We start from the raw sequence: 7348 nt of genomic DNA, 5'->3' as shown, positions 1-7348 counted from the left end.
ATATCTTTGGTGTCATCAATATTAACCTCATAACTCAAAGGTTTTTCCCATGCCACTCTTGGCCTAACTACTTGGATGTGAACCTTATCATAGTCTACCAGAAAACCAATATCCTACTCATAGCCTTCTACTAATTTCTTAGGAATCCTATATTTGCTCTGCATTTTCTCTTTGAATGTTTCAAAGTAGGCATCCATTATACTTTTAATTTTTTCTCCTATTTCAACTATGAACTCATTTATTTAATATAATATAGGTGTGTCTTTCCTCCATACCATAGTTCATTTAAAAGGGAAAAAATTTTGAACATAGAAGAATTAACAAGTTAAAAGAGAACCAAACTTACAGAGATTATTCTTGGAGACTATGATACTCTGCATATTTTTGCCCAATTGATTCAACAGTAGCTCGATAAGGTCAAAAGATAAGTTATTTTTCACCACATTCAGTGCCAGGTCAAATTCTCATAGGGAATGTTGTTCTATCTACTTGAGCTATATATATCTTGTGAGAAATCACATGTATCCCAAACTTGATTTCCATGTCTATCACTCCATTAAGTTTCATTCCCCTATCATCCCACTTAGCAAGAGTTCTCTTCACTAGTTCAACCTAACCTAGGGTTTTTGTATTCTTTTCCTTATTTAACATTGGAAACTTGATAATCTTGTGTATCATCTTCTTTATGATCTAGACAGGGTGATCCAACCATAGATGCATTTTGTGAACTTTGCTCAAGATATATCTGATAAATTTTCCTTGGAAATCTCATGGCATATGCATAATGTGTGTTAAACCCTTCATCTCTAAATGTTTATGCTTGGGTTTCAAAATACCATCCACAAAAAGTTCATTGAATGCTTGGTTCATTTCTAGGGTTCCAAGCTCTTGAATTGAATAGTGATAAAATGCCTTTATATCATGTATAAGAAGTACCTTCAAAGGGATTTGATATTGCACCTTAACTCGATCAAGTGTCTTTGCAATTGTTGGTGCCAATTTGAATGTGGGAGCCTTGCAATCCACTCCACAAATCAACATCTTTGAACCCTTTTCACTTTGCTGCTTGAAGATGACATTTGCTTGGTAAATTCTTGAGCACAAAAATAATCTTTACCATATACTACTTCAAATTTCTTAGGGGCTATATAATTGCTCTTCACTATTGGCTCTAAAAAATTCATGATGAAATGATTCAATGAATTTGCTTCTTTTAACAAAATTGTGTCTTAACCATCACCATTAATGTTTTTTTTTATACAAATGTTCACTCAGTGATAGGTTGTCCTCCACTCGGTTTGGTATTTGTGGCTTGGGAGATACCTACCACTTAGTAAGGTTACCACTACTTGTTTTGAACTTGGTACTCAGTAGAGTCACCAACTCAGCATTTGCATGTAGAACTAGGTGGATCTAGTGCATCATGACCTTGCTTGGTAAGGTCTTAAACTTCCATCATCACTCAATGATCCTTGTGCATCTTAAATGTTGATATGGATCTTTTTGCTTGCTAGATGGAATTGATGTTAGATGACTTTTTGTGAATCACAGTTCTAGTGATCTCTATAGGGAACTAAGTTGAAGTGATTGTGCCACCCAACTCATTGACTTAGGTGTCAAAATATTCACAACTTTGGATTGTATTCTTTGGGTATTTTTGTACCCATTGTCTTATTTTTTTTTTGATATTGTCAGCTTTGGCTTTCTTTTCATCTTTAACTCTTCCTTTGTTCATATAGTTCTTGGCAAGATGTCAAAGTTCTGTACAAGCAAAACATCTCTTTGTAGTGTCTCTCCTCCTCATGTGATGTTTTACAAAATTTTCTCCAATGTTCCCAAACTCACCACAATAGTGACATCTACACCATGTATTATAATCCCATCCAAATATTTCTTTCATAATTTATTTTTCTGGGTTTCTCTTCTTGGTTTTGAACTCTAAAGATTTGTGTCCTTGTTTGTTGCAACTATGACACTTTCCTTCAAACTTAAGTTTCTCTGTGCATTCACTTGCTCTATGTCCATGCTTAATATAGTTGCAACACTTTCCATTGAATTTTGCTTTACCATTGCTCTAACACTTATTTGATGTATGACCTATCTTACCACAATGGTTGCAAGTAGGTCTTTTGTTCTTTTGAGCTCCTTGTTGAGATGATTCACCTTCTTCTGTATATCCTAATCCAACTTTACCTTTGTTTCTATATTGAGTTTTCACATTCAACTAATTCATGCTTTCTTTAGATTTCATCATTCTCTCATTGGTTTGCTTCTCTATGCTAAGATCATTCTTCAATCTTTCATTTTCTGTCCTCAAGTTGATAAGCTCTTGATTTGCATCATTGAGTTGATCAATTAGATCTATTTGTTGAAGGGATAGTTGATTGATTTCATTGTCTTTTTATTTTATTTCTTCACTGGTTGTCATTTTGTTCCATGACTTCACATAATATGACTGATTGAATTTCTTATTCTCTTTTTCAACTTTCTGACTTCATCTTGAAGATTGAGATTCCTCTCAAGTAGGTCTTTTATTGTTGCATTAGATTCATCTAAATCTATTTCTTGGCATAAATCTTTAATTCTTTCTTCAATGTAGAGATTTTCATTCATTTTTAATGCAAGATTTTTCCTTCTTTGCAAGGATGGAGAGAGTTTCTCCTTTGCTTTCTTGAGTTTCCCAATAGCTAATTCCAAATCTAACTTTTAATTCTCAATAGCCTTTTCTAGTTTGTATACCTCCATTGCCTCTAATATTTTCTCAAGATGTTAAATATTTGATGTGAGAAAAAAATACTCTGATACCAATTGTTGGAAATATAGGTAGGCTAGGTTACTCAGAGGGGAGGGGTGGATCAGGAACCAATAAAACTTTAAACTTACTTTACCAATTGATCCTTCGCACATTATTTTGAATAATTGTATGCATGAAAGAATGAAAGAAATAAATATTCATAACATTTTGACATAAGATATGGTAACCCAAAAACCTTCCAAATAGAAAGTAAAACTGGGGTGGGGATGATACCCACAAGCTTTAGTAGTGCAGTATAAACTTGGCCTGTTAAGGCTTACAATTGACCACTTTTGGTGATCTTCCCTATTGGGAGAAATAAGGATTGTTAGGTCCACCTTATTAAAAGATTTACAAACATAGAGTGAGGTATGCACTCTGTTAGGAGATTTAGAAAAAGTCTATTAAGTCCATCTGGTTAAAGGATTTGACTAATGCACCTATTAGGATGAATCAATGGTTGATCTCTACTCTGCAACTTTGGTTTGCTAAGTGAGATTCCTTGAATTGCAATGATCACCTGACTATGATAGATAAGTCTCTGCTATACCTTATACTGCTTGATCTTACTTCAATTTGCACTCATATGCTTCTTACTTCTTTACATTTTCATTGATTGATTACATTTGGATATGATAGAATACATTACATATATACCAATCCACTTAATTACTTTCTGGAGTTGACTACAATACCAAATTCATCATAATTCACAAAGTTGACATATTTCTAACTTAGGTTTTGAAGAGAAACTCGGTGATGTTCTGACACTCAACAAACACTTTCAACACTTGGAAAACTCTAGTACTCGGTTGAAGTTGAAGCTCAACCCATATTGATCACTTTGAGTGGCAGGAAATTGGTCAACATTGTATGACTCAGTAAACACTAGGAAACTCATTAGTTACTGAAACATTTGTTTGTCGCTACATGACTCAGTCAACATTGAATTCTCTTTGTTAACACTGTGAGCTCAATAGACATTGATATACTTGGTTAGCACTATAAAGCTAGGTTGACACTAAGATCTTCATCACTTCTATTGGAAAGCTCGGTAGACTCTACTACACTCAGGTGATACTATGAACTGTCTTAGATGCTTGGTAGATACTATGAAGCTCAACATGAAATGCAATCTGACTACATACCTCAATAGCAATTGAAACACGTGGTTAAAACTGTTAGAAGAATGATAAGCTTGATAGAAACTATAGAGGTTGGTAACAATGAAACCAACTGATTAAGTTTTAAGTCACTAATAGAAAAATTGACCTTAATGTCATTAAGGTCGATACACTAGGCACTATTAGAGCTTTGACTCAGAGCCTCATTCAGTGTGTCACTCCTTTGGTTGTAGATGAACATAGTTAGAGTACTAATGACATGTGCACATCATGCAAATCTCTATGCACATTTAGCACTTCCAATAGAGAGGATGATGATAATGGGATGATGACATATAACTTCCTCAATGCCATATTTGGCATCGATACAAAGGTAAATATAAATAATTATATTTTGAACTATTTTGATCATATCTCATATGTACAGGAATGACTAATAAATTACCATGTCTTGATGTTGTTCAAAATTTAGGGCCAGAGTGTTGATGGCACTAGCACTGCATCCCCATCATCATTTTACACCATGTCAGTGGCCCCATAGGTATGTATCAATGTGTTCATTTAAAGTAATACATTTGTTTATAATGTAATCATATCAAAGGTTAACTCAAAACTTTTATCCATGTGCATTAGTTTTGTGGTGGACCATCGACTTTCACATTAGACTTTGAGCATGGACATGATACCACTCATGTAGAGGTATATTCATTTGCATGTTAATTTTATTCAATTCAATATGTTTATTTAATAAATGAATGAATAATTAACTTATTTGGCCTATTACATGATCGTATGCAGAGTCAAAGTGGTCATGATGATGTTGATTTGGGGTCACCTGGATTTCATATGAATTCATTTTCCCCAGAGGTATATACATGCTCTAATAAATTTTTTTTGGTGAAACATTATATTTATATTAATAATAACTGGTTTAGAAAATCTCCTGGAGAAAAGAACCAGAAAAGAAAAACTTTGGTCATTGCCTGATATAAAAAAGGATGCAGAAGAAGAAATTCTCTATCAAGAGAGAGTATCTATCAAGACTAATGAATCTTATCCTAGAGATTTCCAAATCAAGAATATAGAGATTACAAAGATCCCAAAACTCATATGAATACAATTCATTATTTAGTGCCAGCACTAATACATTAGGGGTCAATTTGCGATGGCAAGAAAAGGTAATGTGGTTTTGGCTTTTTTATTTTCAATTTTAGCTTGATGCCATCGCAATTGCGATGGCAGGCGTCGCAATTGCAACGCCAATGGGATATAAGAGAAAAAAAAAAAGCCAAAAACCCTCATTTGAATGAAATCGCACGACACAGGGTTCTTCTGAAAGGAAAGGTGTGCGCACGGGAGATCACTTCAACAACATTGAGAGGGGCATTGAGGCGAACTCGAGGCATTCAGAGGGTCAGGCAGAGACGTGCATCGGCAAGGTGTAAGATAAATAAACCCATTACTCCTTTGTTCTCCATGTTTTTCAGGATCAAAAGCATGCCCGTTCATTTCAATGTCCAAATGTTTGAGCTCCTTCAAGTCTTTCCGATCGATGGTTGGTTTGACCGCTTTCTTTAACTATGGGTTTGCTTGATGGCAGCAACCTAATTGTTGAGAAAATTTGGGGGTAACCTAGTCGCTTCTTTTTTCAAGGTGATCTAAGTTGGTTATTGCTTTAGTTCACCCTGAGGAATGTTGGTAGGAGGCATAACAACCTTGCATTGTCCTATGGATGATTCTCTTGTTGAGTTTGTATGGTTGCAACGGGTTTTATAATATAGCAAGTTTACAATTTTGTCTTGAGCTGCATGGTTATATATTTGCAATATCATTTTTTTCTACAAGAGCAGCAAAGATGCCAAAAGAATTGAAGTCAAATTCCTGAGTTGTGTGCCATAACCATAATACAGTGTGGTTTTTGGAAGGGAATGCAGGCTCGTAGTATCATATTCTGTGTAATGGAATAAAATGCAACATATTCTTTTGGAAACATTGGTCAATTTGCAATAGACCAGACTGCAAGTGCATTGTTATATCATGTAATTCCAATCAAAATTTTAATAGTCCAGCACATTGATAAAGTTAATTGTAATAAGCCAGCTCATTTCAAGAGTTAATTGTCATTCTCTCTTTTTAAAAGAGCCTGTAACATTATTGATCATGGCATTATATTTTATGTAAACAAAAGTTTACAGTGGTTTCCTACTATCTACCATAGTAGTAAAAATCTTCTTAGTAAAAAAAAGGCAAACCAAAAGATTCAAAAATTATCGAACTATCACGAATCAATCAAGAAAAAATCATATTTTCAACACACGTATTGTTGCACTTACAATTGACATTTGACACTTGGAGTTGATATGCACATTTCTTTGAGGTGGGTGATAACAAAGAGCTCATCAATTTTCACTATGTTATCTTCTGGCTACAAGTCTACACCAATCTTCACTGTTTTTTATTTATACCTAATACAATTTTATTTTTCAAAATGTTTATCACTGCCACAGTTTTTGATAGTTGGCTTCTTTGTATTAATGCCTATAAGGAGCCATTGGATATTGGAAGATAAAGGTTATAAATCTTAGGTAGTTTGTCTACGAGATTTCTTTTGGATTTGGCTGTGTTACATGAAATGCTGAAGTAAGATGCACTGATTTCAACCCATTCTGATTGATTTGTACAGATTCTTATAACCAGTTCCATATATTTAATTACATTTAGACACTATCTTTTAATGCTTTATTTCAGTGTGCTACATATTCTATTTCATATTTGTGATATATGATGAAAGTATTATAACATATGGAGCAACAGTCCATGAGTGGCATGGCCAGTTGAAATGGTTTTAGTTTCAATTTTACACCATTTGATACAAATAATTAGTTTACAATCGACCCCTAGGTTCATCCCATTTGCAGTAAAATCTTCATTACATAGAAAATGTTCACAAAATCTATGTCAATGCTCACACATCTTCTTGGACTTACGCAAATCTATGTCAATGCTCACACATTTTCTTGGACTTACACAGGAACTATGTTGCCCTGTAGCTCTTGTTAAATATGTTATCAAATTGAATTTTCTATTAAAGGCTCTCATGCTGAATTGAAAGCTAGGAAAGAAAAAGATATTATACACTATTTTGTTGGTACCCTGTGCAGCACAACAAACTTGTTCTTACTATAAGAAAATTTTCTTTTCTTTTGTTTCATTGCAGATCTTCTACTTGCATGGAGGTCTCTCCCCATCATTGGACACACTTGATAACATTCAAGCTTTAGATCGCATACAGGAAGTGCGTCTATACACATAAGTATAAACTTCTTCTTTTCCCACAACACATATAACAACAATTTTAAGTGCTTGCAAGGTATATACTTATGAATAAATATTACATCCTGATTTAAATGTATGAAAACAATTTTCATTC

This window comes from Cupressus sempervirens, chromosome 11, assembly GCF_028749045.1.
Source record: "Cupressus sempervirens isolate cs-2001-9-10 chromosome 11, ASM2874904v1, whole genome shotgun sequence".
NCBI classification, from domain to species: Eukaryota; Viridiplantae; Streptophyta; class Pinopsida; order Cupressales; family Cupressaceae; genus Cupressus; species Cupressus sempervirens.
The sequence above is the reverse complement of the archived record's forward strand: the minus strand, read 5'-3'. Positions refer to the sequence as shown.